Here is a 12,822-nt window from a genome sequence, read left to right as displayed (position 1 = left end):
CTTACTTATCGAAAGGACTACGATAGATCCCCTATACTTGTGGGTCATCACATGCTATTATATTATCTGTTTTGGATGTTAATGGGCTTTATTTTACACTTTTATATTATCTTTGGGACTAACCTATTAACCGGAGGCCCAGCCCAAATTGCTGTTTTTTTTCCAATTTCAATGTTCAATACAAAAGGAATATCAAACGGAGTCAAAACGGAATGAAACCTTTGGGAGCGTGATTTTTGGAACAAACGTGATCTAGAGGACTTGGAGTGGACGTCAAGAAACCAACGAGGCGGCCACGAGGCAGGGGGCGCGCCTACCCCCTGGGCACGCTCTCCCCCTCGTGGCTCCGCCGACCTACTTCTTCCTCCTATATATACCTACGTACCCCGAAAACATCCAGGAGCACCACGAAACCCTATTTCCACCGCCGCAACCTTCTGTACCCAAGAGATCCCATCTTGGGGCCTTTTCCGAAGCTCCGCCGGAGGGGGCATTGATCATGGAGGGCCTCTACATCAACTCCATGGCCCCTCCGATGATGTGTGAGTAGTTTACCTTAGACCTTCGGGTCCATAGTTATTAGCTAGATGGCTTCTTCTCTCTCTTTGGATCTCAATACAAAGTTCTCCTCGATTCTCTTGGAGATCTATTTGATGTAATCTTCTTTTGCGTTGTGTTTGTCAAGGTCCGATGAATTGTGTTTGTCAAGATTATCTATGACCAATATTTGAATCTTCCCTGCATTCTTTTATGTATGATTGGTTATCTTTGCAAGTCTCTTCGAATTATCAGTTTGGTTTGGCCTACTAGATTGATCTTTCTTGCAATGGGAGAAGTGCTTAGCTTTGGGTTCAATCTTGCGGTGATCGATCCCAGTGACAAAAAGGGAAACGACACGTATTGTATTGTTGCCATCGAGGATAAAAAGATGGGGTTTATATCATATTGCATGAGTTTATCCCTCTACATCATGTCAACTTGATTAAGGCGTTACTCTGTTCTTGTGAACTTAATACTCTAGATGCATGCTGGATAGCGGTCGATGTGTGGAGTAATAGTAGTAGATCCAGGTAGGAGTCGGTCTACTTGTCACGGACATGATGCCTATATACATGATCATGCCTAGATATTCTCATAATTATTCGCTTTTCTATGAATTGCTCGACAGTAATTTGTTCACCCACCGTAATACTTATGCTATCTTGAGAGAAGCCACTAGTGAAACCTATGGCCCCTGGGTCTATTTTCCATCATACAAGTTTCCAATCTATTTTATTTTGCAATCTTTACTTTCAATCTATATCATAAAAATACCAAAAATATTTATCTTATTATTATCATCTCTATCAGATCTCACTCTTGCAAGTGGCCGTGAAGAGATTGACAACCCCTTTATCGCGTTGGTTGCGAGGTTCTTATTTGTTTGTGTAGGTATGAGGTGACTCGCGCGTGGTCTCCTACTGGATTGATACCTTGGTTCTCAAAAACTGAGGGAAATACTTACGCTGCTTTGATGCATCACCCTTTCCTCTTCAAGGGAAAACCAACGCATGCTCAAGAGGTAGCATTGATCCATCAAACCTTATTCAAAGTGCTAATGGCACTTAAGCTATATTTTGGTGTGATGACAATGTGGTTAGTTGAACTAATATCGGTTGCTAAAGTTTATCTCAGGTTATTGGTTCTAAGTGCCCGCGATGGAGATGTGCGACCCCCCATTTCAAAAAGGACAAAGGCGTGGTGTTTCGACGCTTCGAAGGTTTAGTTTTGGTTTGCTTCGAGTCGTAGGAAAGACCGCACTATTAAGAGGGGTTTGTGTGGATAAATGTCGTGTGGGAATGCCTTTGCTGAGCCTTACTCTCTTACCCTTCCCACTCCGACCACCTCAAATGAACCTAGTGTGTGTGTTGTGGTACTCAGAAAGTTGCAACAGTAAGTTACGGGGTACCCCGTGTGCACGGGGTATTTTGACCCCCGTGCGCACGGGGTACTGGGTAACTCTTTGGGTACCCCATGCGCACGGGGTCTTTTGACCCCCGTGCGCACGGGGTACTGCGTAACTCTCTGGATACCGCGTGCGCACGGGGTCTTTTGACCCCCGTGCGCACGGGGTGGTGCGATTGTCTCTGGATACCCCGTGCGCACGGGGTCCAACAGGCAGAAATCCCCACCAGCCCATGAACACTATAAAAAGGCCCTTCTTCCACCTCCAACCCTCAACCCTAATGTCTTGTTGAGCTCCACCATTTCTACACCCCATTTTGATCAATACTCTCAATCCCTCCACCCAAACTTTTTGAAACTTTGGGGATTGGGAGAGCAAGACCCGATCTACAACTTGACCAAACAAAATTGCGTTCCCCGCAACATTTGTTCCCCATTGACTTGTTACTCTTGGAGCTTGGGCTCCTAGGCGGTTAGAGGTTCCTCCGGAAGCTTCCTTGCTTGTGGTGTGCTCCGAAGAAGTTTGTAAAGGTGTGGTGGTCGCCTTCAAGACCAACCCTGAATGGTTCGAGGCTCATCCGTTGGGGTGACTCGAAGGAGAATATGGTGAGCCTTTGGTGGCATTCCGCAAGCTTTGGCTCCGGCCCGCTCCAAACGGAGATTAGCTCTTCCTGAAGGAAGAGTGAACTTCGGGTTAAAATCCGCGTCCTCGTCTCACTTGTGGTTAATCCTTTCCCGCACCTTTCTTTGTTGTTGTATGCTTGTTGGCTTGCTAAGTAGTTTGTTGCCTAGCTTTTCTTCTTGGAGCTTGCTTGTCATATAGGTTGCATTCACCTAGTTGCATATCTAGTGAACTATTTTATCTGCTAAGCCTTAAAATCTACAAGAAAGATTAAAATTTGTAGTCTCCTATTCACCCCCCCTCTAGTCGACCGTATCGATCCTTTCAATTGGTATCAGAGCCTCGTGCTCTAATATAAGGTTTTACAACCTTAGAGGATATGGTCGATCTAGAGAATGAGGGAGGTGGCCTACCCGTTGCGGGGATGGTCAAAACCAACCCCCTGCCGCGACTGCGACACTTGGTGCTCCGGTCGTTGCTCCCGCCGCTACTACTAACCCGAATGTCCCCTTGACCGCGGCCGATCTTCTTTCAATGTTTGCGGACCTCAAAGTCTCTATGTTGAAAGAGGTTGGAGCCTCGGTCAAGGAGGAAATTGATGCTCGCCTAAAGCCATCAACGTCTGCATCAAACTCGTTTAATCCAAATGAGGTTCATGATGCGGATGACTCGAGGGAACCACTTGCTTCTCCAGCTCGTACTCAAGTTCCCCAGTACAATGTCGTGGAACCCTTTTACTCTCCTCAACCCTTGCAACATCCCCGCATTAATCCTATTGGGCCTCCGCCCCCTTTGAAAGCTAATGCATTTGCTAAGTGGCAGCTAGATATGGAGTCTCACATGCGCAATGCTTCAACTCAATTGTGGTGGATTGTGGTCAATGGATTCAACCCCAAGGACCCAATGAATCTCACTCCAAGGGAAGCAGTTGACGATCAACTCAATGCTACCGCACACAACATGCTTCGCAACGCTATGACTGAAGACTATAGTGATTCCATTGCTCTTCTCAAAAACGCAAAGGAAATTTGGGATTGCCTTGAGGAGGCTCTTGAAGGAGATGAAGCAATTCGAAGATCTCGGTTGGCCTTGCTCAAACAAGAAGTCAATCTCTTTGTGAGGAATGAGGGTGAGTCCGCAGAAGAGGTTTACCGAAGGTTGAAGTTCCTTGTGCTCAACTAGAGAACCTTTGGGTGCACTTGGGCAAATGATGAATTCATCAAGGACAAGTTCATAGATGCTATGGTTCTCACAGAACATACCATGGTCATGATGGTTCATCAACGTCCGGACTATCACAAGTTGACTTTGGCTCAAGTTGTTTCCACCTTCTCTACCCATGTTCTTTTGGAAACCAAGTCCAAGAAAACATTTGCAATAGCTCAAGCAACCAAGAACTCCAATCTTGCCTTGAAGGCCAAGAAAGTGATGAGCCAATCCTCAAGGGAGGAAGAAGTGAGTGAAGAGATATGTGAGGAGGATAATGATACCTTGTGCCCGGCAAATGATTTTGCAGAAGACCTGGCTCTCTTAGAGTCTTAGTCAAGAAGTACTCCGGGACCATGACAAACAAAGGAAGAAATCTTCAAGGAAGATCTTTTGGATGAAGGAAATGCTACAATTGTGATAGCCCAAGACACTTTGTTCATGATTGTCCATATGAGAGATGTGAAGACAAGTCCGAGAAGCTTGTGCTTAATAAGAAGAAGTTCACCAAGTTTGCAAAGAGGAAGGATGACAAGGCTCTTGTTCATGAAGAATACATGTCTGGAGATGAAGATGACAGTGATGATGATCAAGTGGGCACGACCGCCTTCGCCATGCATGCCACTACCTCCTCCTCCACCACCGGCCTCTTCGACTCTCCAAACGAGGACAAGCCATTCACTCATCGATGCCTCATGTCCAAAGAGGTAAAAACAAAGTCCAAACCCAAGAGACCCGACAACTACACTCCTAATGTCTCATGTGAGATAGTGGAGGATGAGTGTGAGGAGGGTGTGGATAATGATGAGGAATCCTTAATGGCTTTCATGAAAACTCTTCATGGTGAAGCTCGTGCTCGTTTTGGCGATCTCCTTAAGTCACTCGCCGAACGCGATGACTTTATTGAGAACGTTGAGAACCTCATTATAGAGGAAAAAGAGAGAGTTGATCTACTCAAGCACGAACTTAATGAAGAGAGTGTCATGAGAGCGTCACTTGAGGAAGCATTATCTGCTCATCAAATTGACTTTGTTAAAACCAACGATGCTTTGCAACTTGCTCTTGAGAATAAAGATGCTCTTAACGTTAGAGTTGAAAAACTTCTAGTTGACCATACAAGACTTGTTGAGGAGCATGAGTTCCTTGTGATTAGTTCCAAGGTTGTCAAAGGAGACCTCATTGCTCTCACCGAGTCTTATGCTCAATTAAAAGCTACAACCATTCAGGCTCTCGCTTCTGTACCTCATATTGATTTAAATGATGATGCTTGTATGGCTAACTTTTCTCATGATTGCACCTCCCTTCAAGAGGAAAATAAGAAGTTGAAAGCTCAAATTGAGAAAGGGCTTGTATCATGCATCCAAGGGGAGAAAAACCTAAATGATCTCTTGAGCAACCAAAAGGAGTGTGTTGCCAAGGAGGGAGTTGGGTTTAATCCCGCATCTAAGAGTGGTAAGAACAACAAGAAGAAGAACAACAAGAAGATCGGTCCGGCTCCTTCCCCTCCCCAAAAGGTAGTGTTTGTGCAAGAAGGGCACAAGGATAAGGAGAAGGAAATGAAGGGTGTTGGGAATGGTAAGGTCATTAGGGACAAGGCCATTCCCAAGAATTTTGCCGGCAAGAACAATCCATCATATGTTCTCATGAGAGGAGATGATGGCTATACCTTTGCAAAATTTGTTGGAACTAACTATGATGATTATGCTTGGACTATTTGGGTTCCCAAGACCCTTGTTGCTAACTCACCAGGACCAATTGCAAAATGGGTACCTATAACCAAAGCTTGATCATTGTAAGACTATGTCTCCGGTGGAACTCAATGGGTGATCGACAGTGGATGCACCAATCATATGACCGGAGAAAGGGAGATGCTTGTGGAGTTCGTTGATTCACTCAAGGCCTCTTCGAACATCTCCTTAGGTGACAATAGCAAGGGAAAGGTATTGGGTTTGGGCAAGGTGGTAATCTCTAATGATTCATCTCTTGCAAATGTCATGCTTGTCCAATCCCTTCACTACAATTTACTTTCAACTATTCAATTGGCTCGTGCCGGATATGATTCACATTTTGGTGAATTCCATGTGACCGTCTTTAAGAGGAGAAATCTCAAAGTGGTCTTTGTTGGGCATGTGGAAGACAACCTTTACATGGTTGATTTCTCGAAAGAGAAAACTCATCTTGCAACATGTCTAATCGCCAAGGCCGACATGGGGTGGCTATGGCACCATAGGCTAGCCCACGTGGGCATGAGAAATTTACAAGCTGTCTTAAAGGGGGAGCACATTCTTGGACTAACCAATGTGTCTTTTGCCAAAGATCGTCCTTGTAGTGCTTGCATTGCCGGAAAGCTTCATGAAAAAGCTCATAAAGTGAAGACTATCATCACCACCTTGAGGCCCCTGGAGCTTATCCATTTGGATCTATTTGGGCCTCCAACATATGATAGTTTGGGAGGAAGGAGATATTGCCTTGTCATTGTTGATGACTTCACAAGATATACTTTGGTGTTCTTTCTCAAGACTAAAGATGAAACTAAAGAAACCTTCATCAACTTTGCCAAAGAAGCTCAACGTCAACATAACTGTGAGATCAAGGCAATCCGAAGTGACAATGGCACCGAGTTCAAAAACTATACAATGGATGAATTCTTGAGTGAAGAGGGGATAAAGCACCAATATGCCGCACCATATACTCTCCAACAAAATGGTGTTGCGGAGAGGAAGAATCGGACTCTTATTGAGATGGCTAGGACCATGCTTGATGAGTACAAATCACCATACAAGCTTTGGGCAGAAGCCATCAACACCGCGTGCCATGCTTCAAACTGGCTTTATCTTCGCAAGCTCAAGAACAAGACCCCTTATGAGCTCCTAATTGGGAGAAAGCCTAACGTCAAATACTTTCGGATATTCGGTTGTAAGTGTTTCATTTTAAACAAAAATCCCGGTTAGCTAAATTTGAGTCTAGAACTTATGAGGGCATATTTGTTGGATATGCATCAAACTCTCATGCTTACCGAGTTCTCAATAAATCCACCGGATGCATTGAGGAAACGGTAAATGTGGAGTTTGATGAAGATAATGGCTCCCGCATGGAGCAAATTGTTCCTAGTGTTGTAGGTGATGAGGCTCCTTCACAAGCTATAAGGACAATGGGGATAGGCCACATTCTCCCACAAGAAACACCCCATGTCCAAGTAGAAGAAGAAGGAGTAAGAGCCCCTCTTGAGGATTTTCCACAAGGGAAGTCATCACCGACACCGGTTGTACAAGATTCCTTGGGAAGTAATGAACCTATCCAAGAACAAGATCAAGACCCTCATATTCCTGAGCAAGATCAAGAGAAAACTCTTCCGAATAGTGAAGAACCAATCGTTGAGGCTCAAGATCAAGCTCAAAGTCATGATCAAGATCTAGATCAACCCCAACCACAAGTGTCGTCATCGTCATCACTTCCTACTGAGAAAGAACCTATGGTTGCAAAGAGAAGAGTGTCCCCAAGGCTAAAGCAATCTTAAGGGCAAGATTCTTCATCAAGTCCAAAACCAAGTGAAGAAGAGCTTGACCGCAAAGAGCAAAAAGTGGCCACCAAGCTAAAACATCTTCAACACCTCACCGAGAACATCTACGGAAGCATCAAAAAGGGGGTAACTACTCGTAGACGTTTGGCAAACTTTTGTGAACATCACTTGTTTGTCTCTTGTGTTGAACCCCTTAAGGTGGAAGATGCCCTTGACAATCCGGATTGGATAGATGCCATGCATGAAGAACTCAACAACTTCACACGCAACAAAGTGTGGACCCTTGTAGAAAGACCCAAGGAATTTCATAATGTCATTGGAACAAAGTGGATTTTCAAGAACAAACAAGATGAATATGGACAAGTAATAAGGAACAAGGAAAGGTCAGTGGCACAAGGTTTCACCCAAGTTGAAGGTTTGTAATTTGGTGAAACTTTTGCCCCCATTGCCCGTCTCGAATCCATTCGCATCTTTCTTGCTTATGCCTCTCATCATGATTTCAAATTATATCAAATGGATGTTAAGAGTGCATTTCTTAATGGTCCTCTTAAGGAGTTGGTGTATGTCAAGCAACCTCCCGGTTTTGAAGACCCCAATCACCCCTCTCATGTTTATGAACTCCATAAGGCACTCTATGGACTCAAACAAGCACCTCGTGCTTGGTATGATCACCTCATGGCGTTCCTAAGCGAGAAGGGGTTCCAAATTGGGGTAATAGATTCCACTCTCTTTACGAAGAGGGTAAAAGGAGAGTTGTTTGTCTGCCAAATATATGTTGATGATATTATCTTTGGGTCAACTAACCATGCTATTAACGTTGAGTTTGAGAATCTTATGACTAAGGAATTTGCGATGAGCATGATGGGAGAGTTAATGTTCTTTCTAGATTTTCAAGTAAAGCAATTGAGAGGCGGAACCTTCATCAATCAATCTCGTTATATCCAAGACATGCTCAAGAGATTCAAAATGCAAGATGTCAAGCCAATGAAGACACCCATGGCCACAAATGGTCAACTTCATCTTGATCCAAATGGTAAAGAAGTGGATCAAAAGGTATATCGCTCTATGATTGGTTCCTTGCTTTACCTTTGTGCATCTAGGCCAGATATTATGTTGAGTGTGTGTATGTGTGCAAGATTTCCGCTCCTAAGGATAGACACTATTCGGCAGTGAAAAGGATCCTTCGATATTTGGTTCATACCCCAAACTTGGGCCTTTGGTATCCCAAGGGATCATCATTTGAGTTAATGGGTTACTCGGATTCGGATTGGGTCGAAGACCAGGTTGATCGCAAGTCCACATCCGGCTCATGTCAATTCCTAGGGAGATCGTTGGTAAGTTGGTCTTGAAAGAAAGAAAATTGTATATCTCTCTCCACAGCCGAAGCCGAGTATATTGTTGCCGGAAGTTGTTGTGCCCAATTATTATGGATGAGGCAAACTTTGATGGATTACGGTGTCAAATGTGACAAGGTGCCTCTTTGGTGTGACAATGAAAGTTCCATCAAGATCGCCGAGAATCCGGTTCAACATAGCAAGACCAAGCATATTGAGATTCTTCATCATTTCATTAGAGATCATGTGGCCAAGGGAAACATTGAGTTACTCCATGTCAACACGGAGAATCAACTAGCAGACATCTTCACCAAGCCCCTTGACGAAGCAAGATTCCGCGAGTTAAGGCATGAGCTAAATATCGTGGATATTAGTAAATTCGGATGAAACTCTTGCTCGCACACACATACTCATGTACTATCTTGCTTAGATGTAGGCACATGTCTAGGGGGAGCTAGCTCAACTCATGAGTTATCTTATCCTAGAAGTGCATAAAGCAAACACAATCTTTCACATAAGCCACTTTAGGTGGTACTTGTGCTTCAAAGATGAGTATTGGTCTTGGGCCCAAGGTTCATATCTTCGCGGTGCCATACCAAGTAAACTCAAACATGGTGGCCTCGGCCACCGCCCTCGCTTGAGGGTTGTGTCTGTGTTTGTTCCGTGTGTGTGGTGTGGTGTTTCTTCTCTTTTTTGGTTGGTTCTCCTCGCTTCTCTTTTGGTACAAGTGCTCCACATATACCCTTTCCATAGTGATAGGACTTTCCTCGCAGCGTATTCAGAAATGTAGACCGAGTGCTTTGTGAAGTAGGGGTAAGAGTATACACTCAACCCTGTATTTAAAAATCCACTCATGTCAAAGCTCCTGAATACCCCATGCGCACGGGCCTGTACCGTGCACACGGGGACCCCGTGTCCACGGGCTCTGTACTGTGCGCACGGGGCTCACTTAGCCCGTGCGCACGGGGTCTGCGGTTTCTGGTCCTGAAGAGGTGGGTCGTGGGGGGGGGGCTCGGGTTCATTCCCACCCATTCGCCCCCTCCACTCCCCAGGAAGCCTCCAGTGCCGCCGCCGTCGCCTTCACTCGCCGGAGCTCCTCCGGGCTTTGTCGGAGTTCTTCCTCCGTGGATCTAGATCCTGATGGGGTCCTCCTCCGGTTGGTCTTGTCCCCTTGTTCCATCTCCTTGAGTTCCTTTCTTTTGTTCTAGCTTTAGGGTTTCTTTGCTCCCTAGATTCTTTTGGCCTCAACTAGTTTGTAGATAGAAGTCTAGTGCTTAGATCCTTTGGTCCCTCTGCTGCACCCAGTCCCGGAGTTCTTTCTGGTAGTGGCTTCCACTGGGAGACCCCCGTGCCCACAGGGTCTAAACCCCCGTGCACACGGGCTATCCAGGAACTTTTGCCTAGATTTTTGTCTATCTCCTTGCCATTTATCTTGCACTTGTACTCATTTGTGCCTCATGCTTTGTGTTGTTGGGTTTTTGTGTGTGTTTCAGACTCCGCTGACAAGAGGTCTGAGCTTCGTCGCAAGCGTGCAAAACGAGGATCAAAGGACTTCACCATTGCTCGTCATCAGCCGTCTGAAGGCATGGGTCAGGGGTCTGGGACAGGTCAGGGCCATGCTCGCCATGCAGCCTCAAAGCGGCCCATTGTTGAGGCTTCCGATGAATCTGAGGAAGAATATGACTCACAAGATGATGAGATAGAAGAAGAAGATGATTGTGGTGAGGAAGATGAAGAAGATGATCGTGGTGAGGAAGATGAAGAAGAGGAAGAGGATTCTAGTCCGGAGGAAGCCACTCTGGGTAGGCGTGACCTCCGGAATATGCCTCTTATCAAGTGGACCAAGCCATAGATCTGGGCTGAGAGACAAAACCATCCGTATGTTAAGGCCACGAGTATGGGAACGGATCCCCGTTTCAAGAATGGGTTTCAGCAAAGAATCTATCATGAGTTTCTTATGACCAAGTCAACGAAGTTTGCTCCTCACAAGCAAGTCAACACTGAGAGTTTGCACGACAACGATCATCTGTATCCCGGTGTGTACTCCGCTCTTGGACGACTGGGTCTGATTCCGTTTGTCACCTTAAACCACCCCTACAATGAAGATCTCGTGATGCAGTTCTTTGCCACTCTGTACTTCTCCAATGATTCTGCTCGCACCCTCACATGGATGTCTGGAACGTATCACTGCTCAGCTCCTATGGCAAAGTTCTCTGAGATCATTCCCTACCCGTTCATGGATGAAGAGACTGTTTCTGATGAGTTTGGCATTGTTCGGGAAAGTGGGAAGCGCACTAAGGATGAGATTGCCTTTGCTTACAAACAAGAGAAGTCGTTTTTCACCGGGTCAATCAAATACCTCTTGCCCCTCTATGACACCATGCGCCATATCCTGCGGTATACCCACACTCCAAAGGCCAGGGATTCCCATAACATTCGGAGCTCCATGCTTGATGTCTTTGTGTATCTTCATCAGAAGAAGAAAGTGGATGTTCTGGATTTCATGTACTATGAGTTGCGTCAGTGTGTACAAGAGAACAAGTCTTTGATCTATGCTCCTTTCATACAGGCATTGATTGAGACCGTCTGTCCAGCAAAGTACATTGCTAGCTTCAAGACTGTTGTTCCCAAGCGCAACTCCAACTGGACCCTAGCTACTCCTGCTCCCTATGTGCCCATCAAGAAGGGGCGCAACCCTAGGCCTGAGGATCGTGCTACTTACACTCCAGGCATGTCCTCTACTGCACGGATCCCTCGTGGTAAGGCCAAGTCTGTTGGATCTGAGGCCATCTTTGCCAAGGGAGATAAGAACTCGCTGTTCAAGACCTTGAGCAACATGTTCAAGATGTGTCAGTCGATTCAGCATCGTCAGATCAAGGAAATCAACAAGGAGAAGCTTGTTCGGCATGAGCAGAAGGCAGCAAGGGCTGCTGCTGGTGAGGAGGTCGGTCCAGGTTCAGAGGACGTCGACAGTGAGGCCACTGCTCGGTCTTTCCCAATGGCCGGGTGGCATTTTGATGATGATGATGCCTCGAGTGCTCCTCCTCTTGTCTAGTGGGTCTCATGTCGCCATTTGTCTCCTTTTTGTTGTCTTGATGACAAAGGGGGAGAAGTGGTGTGTGTGGGGTGTGTGGTGCGTTCGTGGGTGTGTTGAGATCTCAAGCCTCGTGTTTCTCGCTGTTGGTTGGTTTTAGTTGGCTTGAGATACTCTTATTTCCTTTCCGCCTGTGTGGTTGTGAGACTCTAGCTTTATTATTGAACCTCGCAATTATCCTCTTATGCTTATTGGGTCTCACATTATTTGCTCACCACTGTGTCATGAGATCTAGGCACCGTTATAGGTTTAATTTGTTGAATCTCATGACTTATCAATAATGATCTTGGTTGAACCTCCTATGGGTGTACTAGATGCATTCTTGTTTTCGGGCACACATATAGGGGGAGCTATCATGATCATTATTTGTTCCATGGCTTTCTATCTATTTATCCTCTTTGCCATGCTCTAACCACGTTGTCATCAATGCACCAAAAAGGGGGAGATTGAAAGTGCTAATGGCACTTAAGCTATATTTTGGTGTGATGACAATGTGGTTAGTTGAACTAATATCGGTTGCTAAAGTTTATCTCAGGTTATTGGTTCTAAGTTCCCACGATGGAGTTGTGCGACCTCCCATTTCAAAAGGGACAAAGGCGTGGTCTTTCGACGCTTCGAAGGTTTAGTTTTGGTTTGCTTCGAGTCGTAGGGAAGACCGCACTATTAAGAGGGGTTTGTGTGGATAAATGTCGTGTGGGAATGCATTTGCCGAGCCTTACTCTCTTACCCTTCCCACTCCGACCACCTCAAATGAACCTAGTGTGTGTGTTGTGGTACTCAGAAAGTTGCAACAGTAAGTTACTGGGTACCCCGTGCGCACGGGGGTCAAAACTCTCTGGGTACCCCGTGCGCATGGGGTCTTTTGACCCCCGTGCGCACAGGGTACTACGTAACTCTCTGGATACCCCATGCGCACAGGGTCTTTTGACCCCCGTGCGCACGGGGTGGTGCGATTGTCTCTGGATACCCCGTGCGCATGGGGTCCAACGGGCAGAAATCCCCACCAGCCCATGAACACTATAAAAAGGCCCTTCTTCCACCTCCAACCCTCAACCCTAATGTCTTGTTGAGCTCCACCATTGCTACACCCCATTTTGCTCAA

This window comes from Triticum urartu, chromosome 2, assembly GCF_003073215.2.
Source record: "Triticum urartu cultivar G1812 chromosome 2, Tu2.1, whole genome shotgun sequence".
In the NCBI taxonomy this organism is placed as follows: Eukaryota; Viridiplantae; Streptophyta; class Magnoliopsida; order Poales; family Poaceae; genus Triticum; species Triticum urartu.
Note: the sequence above shows the minus strand (reverse complement) of the source record.